This window comes from Arvicanthis niloticus, chromosome 22, assembly GCF_011762505.2.
Source record: "Arvicanthis niloticus isolate mArvNil1 chromosome 22, mArvNil1.pat.X, whole genome shotgun sequence".
Lineage (NCBI taxonomy): Eukaryota > Metazoa > Chordata > Mammalia > Rodentia > Muridae > Arvicanthis > Arvicanthis niloticus.
Window position 1 is genome coordinate 48,792,793 of NC_133429.1, and position 17,652 is coordinate 48,810,444.

Consider the following 17,652-nt stretch of genomic DNA (forward strand, 5'->3'; position numbering starts at 1 on the left):
ATTCATTTTTACTGCTTCATTATGGACATTTTCTTTTCTTTTTATAGTCTGTTGTGCTAGGAAAGATCCAGGAGTCTTCCATATGCTGTCAGGTGCTCTAATGCTGAGCTGTACCCCAATACCAATCCTTGTTTACTTTTTATTTCTTAGACTTTTGTTCTTTTTCTTTCTCCCTTTCTTTTTGTTTTGTTTTTCTTTTTTTTTTAAAAGAATTTATTTATTTATTTTGTGTAAGTACACTGTAGCTGTCTTCAGACACCCATAAGAGGGCATCAGATCTCATTATGGATGGTTGTGAGCAACCATGTGGTTGCTGGGATTTGAACTCATGACCTCTGGAAGAGCATTCAGTGCTCTTAACCACTGAGCCATCTCACCAGCCCTTGTTTTGTTTTTCAAGATGGGATTTTCTCTGTGCTGCTTTGGATGTCCCTTGACTCACTCTGTAGACAGGTTGGCCTTGAACTCACAGATCTGACTGCCTTTGGATCCCAAGTTGTTTCGGTAGACCTTGAACTTGCTATTTTTCCTGCTATACCCTTCCAAGTAGTTGGGATTGTAAGCCCAGCTTTATTGAAGACATTCTAAATTCAGTTTCTGTTTGTTTTTTATTTTTATTGAAAGTGTAGAAGGATGACACAGTATTACTAATAGATTTTAAAAGACAAGGTCTCATGTAGCTCAGGCTAGTCTTGAATATATTATATATAGCTGAGGATTACCTTGAGCTTCTGATTCTCCTGCTTGCACCTCCACATCCCTAGTGCCACAGTTACAGATGCCCACCACTGTACCAGGCTTCATGTCAGGCTCCGTGCCAGGCTTTGCTCAGTGAGGAGTAGAACCAGGGCTTTTGGCAAGGAAGCACCTGCCGGCTGGGCTACATTCCTAGCTCTATAACTTTGTTGTTGTAAAGGTGGTCTTGCTATGTAGCCCAGGCTGGCCAGGACTGGTTATCCTCTTGCTTTCAACTACAGTGCTTGGTTTACAGGCCATGCTGCCATGCTATCTGGTCTTGTCAGCGGTGCTCATGGGAAGCCTGGACCCTGCATTTGGTTTGGTGCTGAGCTACTTCCCCAGCTGTGCTGTTAGATTCTGATGAATGTTCCTGCTTCACTTCAGTGAACGAGCTAGCAGTTTTACCTACTGTTACTTTTGGCTATGTGAAAAAGGCAAATAAAGATGGGACTATGATCCCCGTGCCTGGGGAGGTTGAAGTGGGAGGATGGCAAGATCAGGGCCAGGGAGGGCAGCTTGCATAGAACCTGTCTCAGCATGAAAATAGAGGTGAGCTGCTGAGCTACCTCTGTGGGTCTGCAGACACGGGTCAACAATTAAGAACATTTGTTCCTCTCTCCAGGCACCAGGCACACATACACATAAAATAAATAAATCTAAAGCCAAAATACAGCAGTGAAGAGCTTGCATAGTGTGCACAAGGCTTTAGATTCAGTCCCCAATACCACCAAGACACAGGAGTACAAATAACATCTTAGTGTTGTTATGAAACTGGTTTGATCTCGTAGGTCTCCTGAAACCTGATTTTTCAAACTGTTGTTCTGGATAGATGTGTTGTATATTCAGAGATACTGAGGTGAGAGAGGAAAAGGCATAACTTTATTTTATTCATTTTTTTTGCTTTGTTTTGTCTTTGTTTTTTGTTTGTTTGGTTTTTGTTTTGTTTCACTATGTAGCCCTGGCTGTCCTAGAACTCTCATTCTCTCATTCTGTAGATCAGGCTGGCCTTGAACTCACAAGAGATCTGCTTGTCTTTGCATCCTGAGTGCTGGGGATTAAAGTTATGTGCCACTATGCTCTGCATAAAAGCATAATTTTAAAGTTGACTGCACATAATTTCTGAAATTCATGATTTCCTAATGAGAAAATGTTAGTCAGGGTGAGAGCACAAAGCACTTGCTCAGCGACATACAGTCCCTTCTCTAACCAGTGAGAAACCACTGAGTAATTTTAAAGAGATAAGAGTGTGTCAGGAATGCTTGAGACTCCTGGGCATGAAAGCGTAGGCCTATAATCCAGGTACTTGGAAGGTAGGGAGAGGAGGAGCATGAGTTTGAGGCTAGTCTGGTGTCTGTCTCAAAACCCACAGTAGTAATAACAAGCACAAATAGGAGAAAGAGAAATGCTGTGGTCTCTGCGTGACTGTCTTCCACGGGCCATCATTGTTAACTTCTAGTACCACAGATTAACATCACCTGCTTGTAAGTTTCACACTAACAGAACCTTTATCCTGTTTTGTGTATTGTTTGTTCAACCATGCCTTTGAGATGAATACATACAGTCTCATACAGCAGTGGTGTTTTCTCTATGATTGCTTTATGATGCCGTACCTACCTATTGCCTACCCATACTGTCTTCTTCCTATTTAGTTGTTTCTAGTTTGGATTATAATGAATAATATTACTAGAAATGTTGTACGTGTTGTATAACGTTCTTGTTGTGTGTGACAAATTCACTTCCAATGGCTATATATGCCTTGGAGTATTGTTTAGGTTAGTAAGTATTACCAGTTTTCCAAAATGATTATATTAATTTATTTTTATCAGTAAATTGAACTCTATCTTAAAAATTATATATATTTTGAGATAGAGTCTTTCTAGGATGACAAGCACACGCCATTGTGCAGAGCTACTCTCCTTCCCTTCTGTCTTCCTTTTTAAAGTTATTGCTGGAATAAACATTTCGGGTCAACTGATGAAGGACTTTTTTCTACGATTTCCTTGCATGGCCAGGGATTGATATTTTGACCTTGCAGCTATTTTCCAAATTATCATCATAATACCACATATCTCTTGATGCTGAAAAGATTAGTTTCTCCTTTCAGTAGTTTTGAGATTTAAAATTCGCAATTACTGAAGTTAACACTTCCTTCTTTGTTGGGCTCCCTTCCAGCTTTGCCGTGGCTGATGGTCACTTGCAGTTGCTGATGTGGGCCTGAAGTAACTTTTTTGGGGGGAGGGCAAGTCTCCAATTAAAGACAGCAAAGAAAGGTTTCAGAGTAGGATAAGGAGTCGAGGTTGTAGTTGTCTTGAGCAGCAGTGTTTTCTATGAGGTGCATAAGGAGCCTCGAGTAAGGCTGAGATGTCACTGACTTGTTCGTCTGTCAGGAAGAATCAGCAAGAGTTGTAGGTGACTGGGTAATGTCACCTTGTATGCTGAACCCCTTGCTCTGTGTTGATCTTTCATTACAGTAGCTGTCACAGTCTGTATTGTAGAGGAGACTCTGACAGTGCTGAAGGTTCAGATGACTTTTAGAGACGTTCAGGACAAGGATCTAGGTTATAAGAAATGCAAGCAAAAGAAGCTGGGAGGAGGTCTGAGAGGTGCTTGTGGTCTTGAACTGGGTCTCTGTTGTCCAAGCTGGTCTCAGTGTATTAATGTTTAAAATGGTTTTTAACTTTTTTTTTTTTTTTGAGGTTAAACTTGTTTCTTAAGTGAGATGCCATACCAGCCCTGGACTCATGGAGACTGAGCATTTATTCAGGTAATGACACTTAACATCTATGAGAAATATTTATGTGCCAGGCCACAAACTAAGTGTTATATCGCCATTCTCACCTGGTCCTCTCTTAGCCCTGGAGGCTGGACATTGTATTGTACCCATTAAACAGACAAAGAAGTTTAAATTCAAGAAGTATATCAAATGACTTCAACTGACTTTAAAAAAGAAATCCTTTTGCTACTTCCCAGGGAGAGATGAAGATGATCTGGGGTAGATGCAGTTATTTGCTCACACCAGTAAGTGCACTGAACAAGATGCTGGTTTTCATTGAACTACCGAGATTTCTGAACATTTTCCACCAGTGAATCTGTCATACTTCAATTTCCTAAGAACGTTTTATTTTATTTTTTTTATGTACAAGTGTTTGCCTGCATGTATGTATATGTGTACTGTGAATGTGCCTGGTACCTTTAAAGGCTAGGAGCTGCTTTCCCTGAAACTGGAATTAAAGATGACTGTGAGCCATGTAGGTGCTGGGAACTGAACCCGGGTCTTATGGCAGAGCAGTTGGTGCTCCTAATCACTGAGCCATCTTTGCAGCTTCTTAGCCGTTGTTTATAACTACCTTCCTTTCCTACCCATTCTGTGTTTATATGTACTAAGTGCAGGTTCCTTTCTGACTTAGACTGAACCCTTTGAGACTATGAGCCAAAATAAACCCTTGCTGGGACTGGAGTTGTCACTCATTTGGTAGATTGCTTACCTAGCATGTGAGAGGCCACCTGGGTTTAGTCTCAGCATGATATAAAAGGCATGACAGCATGCTGGTGCTAGCTCTCGGGAAGTAGAGCCAAGAAGTAGGGGATGTTGAAGATCATTCTTGATGACTTGGGGAATTTGAAGCCAGTCTGAGCTACCTGAAGTTCTGTCTCAAAAACAAGACAAAAACCCAGTTATATCACCTGTCAGATAATCTGATTATTAGTGATGTGAAGTGACCAGGCACAGTAATACAAAAGAAAATCTTATGGCAGTATCCTATTCTCTCCTAGCTAGTGTCCTGTTCTGATCAGACATTTGTATATACCAACTGTATATTATGATTTAACTAATTTCCTTTAAATAGTTGATTGCCTTTTAAACACATTTAAGTAGTGAACCAAAGAAAGGTTTTGTATTTGCTAGAGTATCATTTCTGATATTCTTGATTACTTTGTATAGATCTGATTTTATATTTATTCAGCCTGAACAGCTCTTGTGCTAATGAATTTTCTGTGCTTTTGTATGTCTGGCAGGTATGTGTGTGTGTATGTATGTATGTATGTATTTTTGAGACAGGATCTCTCTGTAGCATTGGCTGTAGTGCTCTGTGTGTGCCCTATGTTCTTTCCCCAACACCTCACTATCCTGTATTTTTTTTTGGTGAAATAAGTATGTATTTATAGGAAGTTGGAAAAACAAACAGTATCCCATGAACCTTTACCTAGTTTCTTCCAGTGTACCATTGCATAACTATAGTTCAATATTAAAACCAGGGAATTGGACATTAGTAAAATCTCCAGAGTTCTTTTAGAACCATGTGCACTGTGTGTGTGCATGTGTGTTGCATGCACAGTGTGCAGGTGTGTATGTGCTCATGAACTGAGGTTAGAGGAGAATGTTGGGTGTCTTTCTCTGTTGCTCTCTGTTGGGAGCCGACTTTTAGCAGAAAGTGGCTATTAGCTTTGCAGCCATCTTGAGCCATATACCCTAACATGAGACTTGTTTTTCAACAGCCTACAACAGCTGAAGCACACTCTGATACCCAACATATTTTGTTTTGCTGTTTACTGCCCCCAGCTGCAAGGCGCACGTGGTATCCATGCCTGCAAGGCATGTGGTTCATATGCTGTCCACGCTATACACACCTGTAAGGCTTACGTCATATCCACACCTGCAAGGCACATGGCAAATGCCTATAAATACTCCAGATTTCCCTTCAATAGAGAGACAAGAGAGAATACAGAGAGAATACGGGAGACAATGAGAGAGACAATAAAGGAGACTTGAGACTTGATCAGAACCTCTGTCTTGTCTCCATTCTTTGCGTCTCTTCTTCCCCTTCATCCCCACTCTCTCTCTTGCTAGACCCTGACCCGCAGACCGGAGCGGCAGCTTGGGCTGGGAAACAGTGGGTGCCAAGCGTGGAGTGGAGAGGGCCACAACATTTTTGGCGCCCAACATGGGGCAGCTCGGTCGTTACAGCTCTCCACTTGATTTTTTTGAGACAACATTTCTCTCATTGAACCTGAAACCCCATATTTTAGTTGGGCTGGCCAGTGGTGCTTCCAGAATCTATTTGTCTTTGTGCCACAATGTTGGAGTTAGAGGCATACATGTCTATACCTAACATGGATGGTGGGTATTCCAAGTCAGGTCTTCTTGCTTGCACAGCAAATATGTTTAACTACTGAACCATCCTCTCGGCTCACAAACTTAGAATTTTGTAAACATTAATTCATGTAACAATGACAGTTAGCATGTGTTTGAAGCTTTTGGCTTGATCCTTAGCACCACAAAAAGAAAACAAAGCTTCTCAGTAATAATGGTTTTATTACCATTACATAGTAACATGAAAGCAAATTATAGTGGCAAGTGACCTCCAAGACAGCAACAACAAATCTTGTGAAGAAAGGCATTATCTCTTACTTTTGCAAGTTTCCTTAATGACAAATAGCATGCAGATTTTTTTAAATAAGGGGAACAGCAATCAGCACCTGTTTGTGTCCAACACTGAAGCATTGTACCCATTCTTACACCCCACATGATACTTATTATTACTTTGACTTACAGGCAAAGGAAACTGAGGCAGTGCATAGTTAAGTGACTTACTTCAAAATAAAATGTTGGCTGTCACTTTTTTTTATTGAATCTTTACTAAGCAACACAAGATCTGGTCACCAATTGAATTCTATTAATCCTATCTTTAAGGAAATTTTCTAAAGTAATAAGATTTAGTGTAGCTATTTGAAACTTTACTGAGAATGTTTAAGTTTCATGTATTTGTGTGGGAGAGGCACACACATGCCAGGTGCCTGTGGAGATGTCAGCTTTCGGTGAGCTTGCAGGCATCAGTGCTCTCCAGCTACTCTGGCCAGAGAGTGACCTTGACCAGGCTGCTGAAAAGTACCTTTGCCAGCTGAGCCCTAAAACTGTACTTGTTTTAAAATACCCTTTGGATCTAATGAAAAGAGCTTCATGGTGTCTTCTGTTACAAAGTCATTGTCACCATTCTGAACTTCCAAAGTCTGGTGAAGAAACCAGACTACCTGAAAAAGCTCTGCCATGGAGCTGTGAGAAGAACATCATTTCCTTCTCCACCGAACTCCAGACTTTGTCTTACCAGAGAAATAGACCTCAGATCTACTTTCGTTGGTGTTCAAGTTGCTCCCTGTCTTAGCTCTCACTCCTGATGTCGGGGAGTGCTAATAGGCTTCAGTAATTTACACCTTGACGCAGTTTAGACATTTATAGCTTTCTAGTTTTGGTACATTGCAACTTCTTAGATTTTGTAACTCTGTTTCTTTGAGCTGGGCTCTCATTATGTAGCCTTAGCTGGCCTACAACTTGCTATGTAGACCAGACTGGCCTCTATCTCACAGAGATCTGCCTGTCTCTTCCTCCTGGGCACTGAGATTAAAGGCATGCACCACCCTGCCTGGGTTGTTTGTTTTAAAGTTTGGGATAAAAGCGTATAGACTTGTGTTTTATCCCATCGTAATAGGCACTTAAAACCAGACTTTTAGGACTATGAGCTACTCTAGCCCAGTAGCTTGCATTCCTGGTCCTCCTAGTCTTGCTTCCCAAGTGCCAGAATTATAAGTGTGTATGCTTGTTTTTTTATTCTTATTTTGCCTCACATGAAGTTCCTAAGGTTCACCAGGAACATTGCACCTGACAGGATTTCTTTGTTAAGGCTCTGTGGTATTACACTGTAGCTCTATGCTGCCCTTTGCTTATTCATTTATCTGTTGATGGGCACTTTGGGTTGCTTCCACCTTTTAGCTACCATGACTAAGAGTGCTTGCAAATAGATAGACAAGAGTCTGTCTAATGTCCTGTTTTAGGTTATTTTAAATATAGTCCCAGAAGTGGAACTTCTTGGGGGTTAGAACATGCATTTTAGTGGGAAGAATTTGATGATGACAATAAAAATGATGACGACGATGATACTGCTGCTTTTGCTATTAGACTTCCATGGAGTCAGTGAAGGAAATCCTAAAGTGGGATTCACCAACAGCTGTGTTTGGTTTTAGTTTCTTAAAAGTGGCCCTTCTTGGGTGTCACCTTTCTGCCTGTAAGAGAGGAGCAGAGTGATTGCAGAGCATATGATAACATTGCTTTATCACAGATTTGATGTGAGTCAGGCGTCCTGCAAACACTTTGGAAATTATTTAATCTCATTAGAATCCTATGAAGGAGATTTTTAGCATACTGTTTTATAGTTCAATACAATGAGGCATGAGGAGTTACTTGAAATCATAGAGCTGGTATGGGGTAGGTTGTGTAGATGTCATCCTAATAATTTAAGTCTGTGCTGCTGAGACAGCTCAGTGAGCAGACGTGCTTGCTATAAAGCCTGACACCTGAGTTAGAACCTTGGAGCTCACGTGATGAAGGAGAGAATTAAGTCCCACCGGTTCCCTTTTGACCCCTTTCATAACTGAATGCACTGCTACAGCAGCTCTGGGTTCCAGACACAGCATGGGTGCAAGCCTGCACAGTGCCTTAAGTTTATCACAGAGACGATCGATAGACACGTGTCCTTCCCTCCTGCCATGGTAAGTGTGCTTTCATAGTGACCTAGACGATCAAGTTGGACTTCTGAAGAGTCTCTAGAATTGTGAGGTAGAATGGGATAGTGCAGGGACGCCCTCATCCTCATCCTCACCATTCAGGCTGTGACAGGTATATCACAGTGGGTATTATCCACTGGAGGACAGAATTTGACCCACTGAGAACCCTGGGCTGCTTGGGCAGGCACTTCTGCACTTGTGATGGGAAGGGGAGTCAGGCCTTTGAGGACCTGTCCCCTGGTCCCATTAGCATCTTGACCTGTGGTGATGAGCAGGTGAGGGAGCATCTGTACATCTACAGGAGTGGGGCAGGGCTCGTTTGCTCTGACAGAATGGTACTAATGCCAGCACTCAGGTCCAGGCCCATCTGAGCACACTGACCCTTGTCACAGCGAGAGAACTAAGGTTTGTAGAACAGAAAAGTGTGAGTGGGCAGAGATGGAGAACAGCTGAGGAAACATTGCCATGCCAAGTGATCTAAACAGGACATTTTAAAAATCACAGTTTTTACCTTTTAAAAATGCTGTTATTTCCTGAGCAAACCTCTTAGTACTTAAAAGAATTATTTATTTATTTATTTATTTATTTATTTAAGGTATATGAGAATACCACCATTGCTCTCTTCAGACACACCAGAAAAGGGCATCAGGCCCCATTGCAGATGGTTGTGAGCTACTATGTGGTTGCTGGGAATTGAACTCAGGACCTCTGGAAGAACAGTCAGTGTGCTCTTAACCACTGAGCCATCTCTCCAGCCCTACTTAAAAGAATTTAAGAATTGAAAGTAAAGCAAAACAACCATTCAGTGCATCATCGTCCAATAGTCCATAGTCTTTGTGTAGTTTAAGTAGAAAGGCACAGTTGTAAACAGACACAGCCAGGTTTCCTTCTAAAGATATGTACGAGTATGTTATTTATTGATCTATTGGATTCTTTATGTATTGGCCTGAAATTTAGGAAGTTTCTTTGTTGCTATTTATTTTGCTTAATTAAAATAATGTAATATAAGAGGACCAGGTTATTGTTTCTTTCCTGTTCTGCATTGTACTTTTAATGGTAGATTAGGGATTATTAAAGGTTATCTTGGCTGAGTGTGGTGGTGCATAGCTGAAATTAGAGGCAGAAGGAGTGGGAGCTCAAAGTCATAGCTATAGTTTGAGTTTGAGGCTAGCCAGGACTATATGAAACCCTTTTATAAAATCAAAAAATGGACAAAAGAAGTTATCTTAAACAATGATATAATTTTGATTGTCTGGAATTGGTTTCATACTTATAAAGACTGATATGTGTACATGTGTATATATCTACCTCACACGCATATTTTATATCTTTTCAAAATTGCATTAATATTGTGTTGTTATATCATTTACATTAATAGTATGTGTGTGTCTCTGTCTCTGTACATGGATGGAGGTCAGGGTGTGTGTGTCTGCACATGGACGGATGTCAGAGGGTATGTGTGTCTGCACATGGACGGATGTCAGAGGGTGTGTGTGTGTCTGCACATGGATGGAGGTCAGAGGGCATCTTTTGGAAGTTGCTTTTCTTCTTTCACTTGTGGGTCCTAGGAACTGAGCTCAGGGCACCAGACTCAGCAGCAAGCACAGTGCTTGCAGAGCTGTCTGCCTGGTCATGAAGAAATCAAAATGCAGGATGTTTTCTTCATCATACATAGTTTTTAAAGTTCATTGTAATTCTGCTTGTTTTGAGTGGCAGTTTCAGCAGCCTCCATTTCTTGCAAAGGGCTTGGGAACTTGTTGACATAAAACCGTTTTCCTGTGACTCCCAGTGCTCCCACCCTGTCTCTTGAATCTCTGGTCTATTTTTAAATCCTGCTGCTGTGTGCTGTATTGCAGCAGTTTTCCTGAATTATTTATCACTGTTTCAAGCTGAATGGAGCAGTATGGTTTTATTTGTTTGTTTGGTTTTTTTTCTTTTTCACCCACCGCTCATTAGAACCTACATGTCTGCCTTCACCATAGTTGATAGGTTTTTGGTTCATGTTAAACCCCACTTGGCCCAATCCTGGAAAGGTCTCAAGGTGCTGTGGGACGAGGCCACAGCACGTGATATACAGGGTAAATGAATTTCATAGAGCCTGTTATGCTGAGTTTTCTCGTGATGTTTTTGCTTTTGTGGTTTTTACTTTGATAGTGTTTATTTAGGAGAATGGAGAGAAATCTGTGTGAAATGCACAGCAGGGAAGTGAGATTCCTTTTAGTACAAATGTGACCTGGATGTTTGTAGACCTTGAAATTCCCTGGTGTGGAGATATGGGTTATAGAAGAATGGTTTTGTTTTGTATGAGGGTGTTTGTGGGCCTGGAAGAAAGATGGCAGAGCAGAGTGAGGCTGTGACTCTGAGAGGTGCTTCTCTCCGTCTGTCCTGAGCACAGCAGAGCCGATGTTGCCCTTTGTCTTCATTGAGGGTTTCTCCCTATATCTCTTCTTAGGGACAGATTATTTTCCTCGATTTGTACATATTGCTGTTGAGTATTATTTACTTCTTTAAATGAAAACTGTTTTCAGCATTGTAAGCAGAGGGTGGTCACCAACTCTGTGAGACCTTCACGCCTCTACTTTATCTGTCACCTCTGAGTGCCTTTAAAACTGCAGTGGGGCAGTGGGGAAGGAATGACTTTTTTTTTTTTAATCTACTACCCAGAAGAAGCCTTTGGGCCTTCTGTTGCTGCTTCTGGTCAGTTGTACTGACCAAGAGAATAGGGTCTTACAGCCCTCTGCTCCCTGCTGATAGGCAGTGGTGGCTCCCAGATGTGGACATCCCATATTGCTTGGCAGGACTGAGGCTGGCTCTGCAGCCCACTCACAGGTGCCTCCTTTCTTTGGACCTGTCAGACAAGTTGAACTCACCTTGTTTTCTAGTTTCCTCTTGTGCTCTTGTTCCTCTTCACACTTGCTTGGCTCTTACTTTGCCCAGACATTTCCATGGCTTCTTTAAAACCCAGTTTAATTTATTTAATTAATTTAATTTAATTTAATTTACTTTTTGAGCTGTATAGCTTGAACTTGTGATCTTCTGCCTTAGCCTTCCCAGTACTACAATTACAGGTGTATGTACCATGTGACTCACAGTTACATCTTGTTGTTGTTGAATGGCCCACGGTTCAAGCTGCCCAGTAGTTGTTAATCTGTACATACTCACTCTTCTCTTTGTAGTTATTGAACTCATGATATTTACCTCATCACCAGGTTAGAGTCAGTAGAACCAAGATCATAATCAAACTCTCTGAAGTCCTCCTAATGAAGACATTTCCTCAGTCAATACTGATGACCACCTGTACAGTAAAAAGATAACACGGAAAAGTGAGGTAAAAGTAGGAGACAAAAAATAAGGTTCTAATTTGAATAAATATGCAAAATCAAACTATTTACTCTGGAGTATTTTAGCACTGGAACAAGTTATGTTTCTCTCTTAGTGTGGCCAGTGTTATTCATCCTGACTTGCCCTTTCCAGAATTGAGAAATGAGAATTTAAATGGCTTCAGGCAACACCAAATATCATCACAAATGATAGCTACAGAAATGATACAATGTTCATTACTTTAGACATTTGTATGTATTGGTCAGGAAAAAAATATAGTATGTAGCCATATATAAGCAAATGGCTATTTTATTTATTTATTGACAGGGTTTCTCTGTGTAGCCCTGGCTGTCCTAGAACTCACTCTGTAGACCAGGCTGTCCTAGAACTCACTCTGTAGACCAGGCTGTCCTGGAACTCACTCTGTAGACCAGGCTGTCCTAGAACTCACTCTGTAGACCAGGCTGTCTTAGAACTCACTCTGTAGACCAGGCTGTCCTAGAACTCACTCTGTAGACCAGGCTGTCCTAGAACTCACTCTGTAGACCAGGCTGTCCTGGAACTCACTCTGTAGACCAGGCTGTCCTAGAACTCACTCTGTAGACCAGGCTGTCCTAGAACTCACTCTGTAGACCAGGCTGTCCTAGAACTCACTCTGTAGACCAGGCTGCCTCAGACGCAGAGCCCTCCTGCCTTCGTTTCCCGAGCACTGGAATTGCAGAGCTGTGCCAGCATCTTCTCTGTACTGAATGGTCATTCCATGGCTCTTGTCACCTTTGGCATATTTGACATGCAGAGTATTAGGTTGGTCTCTTCACAAAAGCTAAGTTGCTGTGCTCTCTTTGAAGGTATTAAGTATGGTGCTCTTTGGAAGTATAAATATGTTTTGAAGGTCTGAGCAATTTCTTGATCTAGATACCAAAGGGCCATTTTTAAGAGTTCAGTGACCTTCTGATAATATGGAATTCTACAGAGTGACACCATGCCAGATCTGTAATCAGTTCTTCATTCTTTAAGTAAACAGTGTGTTCTTGTTTGTTTGTTTGTTTGTTTGTTTGAGACAGTGTTTCTCTGGGTAGCCCTGGCTGTCCTGGAACTCACTCTGTAGACCAGGCTAGCCTCAAACCCACAGAGATCCACCTGCCTCTGCCTCCTCATTGCTGGGATTAAAGGTATTTGATTTGTTTGGGTGACTAAACAATATCCTTGCTAGCAGTTTTGTAGCCAGTTGATTCTTGTGTACGTTACCACTGGTCTGTTTGTGAGTAGTAAAGTGGTTAGTCTGAATACACCAGGATATTTACGAAGCTTTGAGAAACAGACATTGCACTGGCATTTGATAGCAATATGGTGTGGAAAAGAAGTTTGGAATATTTTTTCCCTTTTTCTAATTTCTGTGTGTTGATACATATGAGCATGATGAAGGTGTATATGTACATGCATGAACATATGACCGTGTCCATGTGCAGCTCATAGGACGACTGGAAGTGTCTGTTCTCTATTCTACCAGCTGTTTAAGAGTCTCGCTTGCTTGTTGCTGTGTATGCTGGTCTAGCTGGCTTGTGACCTTCCAGGGTTTCTCCTGTCACTCCCCTTTCATCAGAGGATCACCGTGATTACACACATGCTACTATGACTGGCTTTATGTGAATTCTGGGGATTCAGACTCAGGCCTCACAGCTGCGTGACAAGTACTTCCATCTCCCCAGCCTCAGAGCTGGGCTGTGCTCATGTACCATTGCACCTGGACGTGCTTCAGCTATATCTACAGCCATAAGGACTTTACAGTCTAAGTGCCATCCCATTATGAGTTTTTAAAGAATTGGTTCTGAGTCATGTGATAGTAAGTTCATGTTCAGTTTTTGTGAATTGTCTGTGAGCTGTCCTGTCTTATCATTGCGTGCACATGATTTCAAAGATGGTGTCTTAGTTAGGGTTTCTATTGTTGTAAGAAGACATTGTGACTATGGCAACTCTTATAAAGGAAAACATGTCATTGGGGCTGACTTGGAGTCCAAGGTTTAGTCCATTATCATCATTTTGGGGAGTGTGATGACACACAGGTGGTCATGGTGCAGGAGGAGGAGCTGAGAGTTTCTCATCTGGGTCTATAGGTCGCAGGAAGAGAGTGAATCACACTGGGCCTGGCTTGAGTGTCTGAAACCTCTTAAGCCAGCACCCAGTAACAGTTCCTCCAGCAAGGCTGCACCTCCTGATAGTGCCATTCCTTATGGCCTATGGTAGGGGACCGATTTTACTCAACCCACCACAGATGGCCTGTGAATTTAAAATAATCGAATTGTGTGAACCAGAGAGATTCTAAGTAGTAGTCTGGGATACTGCAGTGTGCCTGCTGTAGGCTGGGAGAGCTTTGACAGCAGCTCCTGTGCTGCCTGTCTCAGAACTCGAGGACTCAGCTATTTGCATTTACGAAGGTCTGACCACACTCTAGCTGTCTGCAGTGGAACGAAGAGTCTTAGTAACATTAAGTTCACTTTTGAGGAACCTGTTTGTTTTAAAGCTTACATTAAAGTCTTTACATGTTAGAAAACCTAAAAGTTCCCATTTGCTTATTACTTTCTTTGTCATCCATTAATTGAGTAGTTGAGTCTGGGAATGGCTTACAATTTCAGGGGTATATATAGTCAGTCCATTATCATCATGGTGGGAAGTGTGGTAGTGTCCAGGCAGGCATGGTGTTGGAGTTCTACATCTTGATCTGAAGGCAGCCAGAAAGAGACTACTGCAAGCAGTCAAGAGAGGAGTCTCTTAAAGCCCACCCCCATAGTGACACACTTCCTCCAACGAGAACACACCTGTTCCAACAAGGTCGAAACTCCTAATAGTGCTACTTTCCATGGGCCATGCATATTCAAATCACTACAATTCCCAGCCATAAAATTATTTCGTTGTTGCTTCATAACTAGTTTAGTTTCTTTTATGAATTGTAATATAAATATCTGATATGTAGGATTATCTGATATGCAGAAACCCCCCCCAAAGGGTCACGACCCACAGATTGAGAACCACACTGTTCTAGACTATCATAATTATTCTCCCTTGTCATTCTGAGTCATTTATGTGAGTGTACCATCAGTTACCGACCATCAGTTACCGTTGTTTCCATTATTAGTTATTTGGCATTTCCAGATTTTTCTCCATTATAAGTACTGCTTATGAACAGTTTCCTATAGGTATATTTCTTATTTAATAGTCTTTATTATAGGAGAGTAGGGTTCTCTTCTTTATTTCCTTTTGTTGGGGTGTGGGGGGAGGAGGTGATTGTGAATTGAACCACAGAGCAACATCCTCAGTCTTCCTTTACTTGTGTGTTTGAGACAGGGTCTCACTAATTTCCTAGACCTTGAATTCACTATGGAAACGTAGATAGGTCTTGAACCTTTGATATTTTTTGCCTTAGCCTTCTGAGTGGCTAGGATTGCAGACCTGTGCAAGCAGATTTAGTAAAACTATAATTCCAGTTAAAAAAAAATGTTGGGCATATTGGTATTCACCTCTAATCTCAGCACTGGAAAGAAAGTCTGAAGCCAGCCTAGGTTTCATAGTGAGACTTTGTCTCAGAAGAGAATAGGGGAGGGGAGGGGAGGGGAGGGGAGGGGAGGGGAGGGGAGGGGAGAGGAGAGGAGAGGAGGAGAGACCTAGCAAACAACAACAATGGAAGCCATTTGAAGTCCCCATAATTGCCTGTAATTCAGCACTTCCTAGGTGAAGGCAGGATTACCAGTTTAAAAACAGCTTGAGCTACATACAAAATTGTAGGCCAGCCTGGATGATACAGAGTGATTCTGTCAAAACAAAGACCCCCCCAAAGTGTTTAAAATATTACACAGGGCAGGGATGGTGTTACATGCCTTTAATCCCAGCATCTGGGAGGCAGAGACAGATGAATCTCTGTGAATTTGAGGCTAGCCTTTTCTACATACAGAGTTCTGGGCTAGACAAGGCCTGTCTCAATCAAAATAAATAAATAAAACAAAATATTGTTTAGACTAAATAAAATGCTCACAAATGATAAATCCAGCTGGTTTTTAACATTTACTTTGTGTGTATATGTATATGGGTCATACACATGTGTGTATGTATATGGGTCGTGCACATGTGTGTATGTGTATGGGTCATACACATGCTGTGAAGCTTGTGTGAGGTTAGAGGACAGCCTGTGTAGTGTGCTCTTGAGATCAGACTCAGGCTCGGCCCCAGACCTTGACTTGCTGAGCCATCTTGCTGACTCCATAACTTGCTTTTAAATCATGTAATCCTGCAGGTCGTTATATATTCCATATGGGTTTAACAAATTATTCTTTTTTATGATTTACTTTCACTATTCTATTTATATGAGTGTATTGTCTGCAAGTACATATATATTTGCTTCCCAAGGCAATGGTAAGCCTCTGTGTGGATGCTTTGCAGCAATGACAAATGCCCCTAACCACTGAGCCAATTCTCCAGACCCAGAAATGATGGCTCTTAAAGGCACATCATTCAAATCCATTAGAGTAGTCCTGTCTTCATAAGGAAGTACTTAGAACCGTGCTCAGACTTGCTGTCTCCCGCCCCTTCCCTTTTTTCTTCTATCTTGGGTCTATTAGGCTGTAAATGTCACTGTTGCCCTTTGTAAAGCCCTGGTAGTTTTTCTCTTGGTGTACCCTTGGGGGAGTCAGCTACCAAAACCCAGATACACTTCAGTCTTACAATGTCTAATAAAATGTAAATGCTCTGGAAACAGTTGATACCCTGCTTTGTTTAGTGACTGAGAACAAGAACAGCCTACTTATCTGCAGAGGTCTAATGTTTTATTTTGAGACAAGGGTTCACTGTAGTCCAGGCTTTCCCAGAACACATTTGGTAGCTTTAGTCTTGAACTCTCCATCTTTCTGCCTCAGCATTCCAAACATTTTTTTCTTTTGAATCCACAGTTGGATTGGTTTGGTCTGCATGTGAACCCTATTCTCCAGGAGAGATCTAGATGAGGTCAGATGGAGGTTCTCATCTCAGCCGACCTGTCAGTTCTTAGAATAATGCATCATTTTCTTCTGTGACGCACTTTCTCACTTGGCTTGTAAAACAGTTTTCTGCTTCCATTGAATGTTTCTTGGACTTTCCTGGTTCTTGTAAAACCCCTGCCTTGCTGTAGTCCCAGTCTCCTGCGGTGGATGCCTGCTATCCACTAATGAAAACTCTCAGACTTATAAAGTAAAATAGGATATTATAAACTAGCATGCCATGGACCCTTCAATAATTATCAATAAGCTATCATTTTTATTTTATTTATTAATTTATTATTTAATTTTGACAGAGTCTCACTATGTAGACCTGGCTATCCTAGAACTCTCTGTAGACCAAGCTGTCCTTGAACTCACAGAGATCTTCCTTCCTCTGTCTCCCAAGGTATTTTATTTTTTGAGATCAGTATTTATATAATGAAGGCTGGACTCAAAGTCTTTATAACCAAGGATGACCTTGAATTTGTGATCTTCCTGCCTATACCTTTCTGGTGCTGAAATTACATCATGCCTGTACCACCACCCATGGAGTGTACAGTGCTGAGACGAACCTCAGTGTGTGCACCGCAGGCAGGCACTCCATCAACAGAGCTGTACTTTAGCTGCATCCTCAGTGTGTGCACTGCAGGCAAGCACTCCACCAAACGAGCTGTACTTCAGCTGCAGCCTCAGTGTGTGCACTGCAGGCAGGAACTCCACCAAATGAGCTGTACTAAAGCTGCAGCCTCAGTGTGTGCACTGCAGGCAAGCACTCCACCAAACGAGCTGTACTTCAGCTGCAGCCTCAGTGTGTGCACTGCAGGCAGGCACTCCACCAAATGAGCTGTACTAAAGCTGCAGCCTCAGTGTGTGCACTGCAGGCAGGAACTCCACCAAATGAGCTGTACTAAAGCTGCAGCCTCAGTGTGTGCACTGCAGGCAAGCACTCCACCAACCAAGCTGTGTACTTCAGCTGCAGCCTCAGTGTTTACACTGCAGGCAGGCACTCCACCAACAGAGCTGAACTTCAGCT

At 41.9% G+C, this 17,652-nt stretch overlaps 1 protein-coding gene across 20 annotated transcripts in view; it reads left to right on the forward strand.

Annotated features, from left to right (window-relative positions):
• Window positions 1–17,652, forward strand: part of R3hdm2 (R3H domain containing 2) — a 121,354-nt gene that overhangs the window by 15,013 nt on the left and 88,689 nt on the right. For 17 of the 20 annotated variants that reach the window (XM_076920472.1, XM_076920468.1, XM_076920477.1 and 14 more), the window contains exon 3: window positions 3,435–3,502. The exons of the other annotated variants lie outside the window; for them this stretch is intronic. The gene's annotated coding sequence lies outside the window, so the exon portion shown is untranslated. The remainder of the gene's footprint in view (window positions 1–3,434; window positions 3,503–17,652) is intronic. 20 annotated transcript variants of the gene reach the window in all.